This window comes from Lipotes vexillifer, unplaced genomic scaffold (assembly GCF_000442215.2).
Source record: "Lipotes vexillifer unplaced genomic scaffold, Lipotes_vexillifer_v1.1 scaffold147, whole genome shotgun sequence".
Classification (NCBI taxonomy): Eukaryota; Metazoa; Chordata; class Mammalia; order Artiodactyla; family Lipotidae; genus Lipotes; species Lipotes vexillifer.
This window is the reverse complement of record NW_006778796.1, coordinates 3,000,993-3,002,319: the sequence shown is the minus strand read 5'-3', so window position 1 is coordinate 3,002,319 and position 1,327 is coordinate 3,000,993.

The following is a 1,327-nucleotide window of genomic DNA, read 5'->3' as shown; positions in this document are numbered from 1 at the left end:
AAAAAAAAAAAAAAAAAAAACCAAAAAAACTAATTCTTGTACTGACTAACCGAACTCTTTTCAATAGTGTTCACTGAGTATAGAACCATATTAACTGTGTCCTCATGCTTTGCTTCCATTTAGAACTGGGAAAAAAAGCTTGAGCCTTGCTGCTTACAGTGTGGCTTATGGAACAAATGCATGGATATTAGCTGAGAGAGTTCTAGAAATGCAGAGTCTCAGGCCCCACCCCAGAGCTAATGAATCAGAATTTGCATTTTAACCAGATCCCCAGGTGATCGTATACACATTAAAGTACTGGAGGAGCACTGACTTAGATGATTTCTCTTGCCCACCTCCACTTTTTAAAAAAAAAATTTGTAGACTTCGGGTGATCTCAGATATTATTATCTACTGTTTGTTGAGCAATTTTTCCTCTTTTATTGGGTGGTTGCCAGAGCTCAATGAATTAAGACTAAAAGAAAAAATCTTTTGATCACAGGTCATAGCAATGGTGAGGTCTGAAACATTCTAAGATTCAGGATGTCTGGGAAATCAACTATTTAGACGATAATTAGACTCAGAGTCAGAGTAAAAAAAATTACCAAAATACAATAAACTTTTCAAGGGTAGAAATCACGTCTAACATCCTCAGTCTAGTACTATATGTGGCACATAATAGATGTTGAATAAATGTTTGTTGAATCCAGTTTTTGTAGAACTAATAAAAACCAAGTCTGAGCTCTAGGCATGGGGGTCTGTAGTCATAATAGTTGACTGGAACAGTTATCGAGTGTCATAAGCAGTACCATTAACCCTTCTGGAGACTGAGACCCTTTTGAGGGTAGATCTGGGCATTTACATCCAGCCGTACTTTGACCTAAAGCAGCTCTGCCATAGGAGTCCGGAGAATTTTAAGTTCTGACAGTGAAGCTGGACTCTAAATAGAAAAAGGTAGTCTTTGGTCTTTAGGAAATCACTTTTTAAAACAGAGCAAATGGTTGCTGAGAAAGGTGACCTAGCTTTGAGAAAACCCAATACATAAATATCAGAACTGCCAAAAGAGATCAATGTTACTGTCATGAAAATGCCTTAAATTTCCATCCCCAAAACTTATTTTAAAATAGTTTTATTTTAAAATGTTCTCTTCTTTAGGAAGAACATAAACTCTTTCAGGAAACAGCTCTGGGAACTCTGTACTAGGACACGTTGGGAACTCAAGTTATTACTAGAATGTTTCTGAAAGAAGATCTATTGCACATACAATTCAAGGTCATCTAGCTACTAATTCTAATAAAAGAAAACATAGCTAGTGTTTGTAATGTGTCCTTTAAATAAAGAAAAAAGA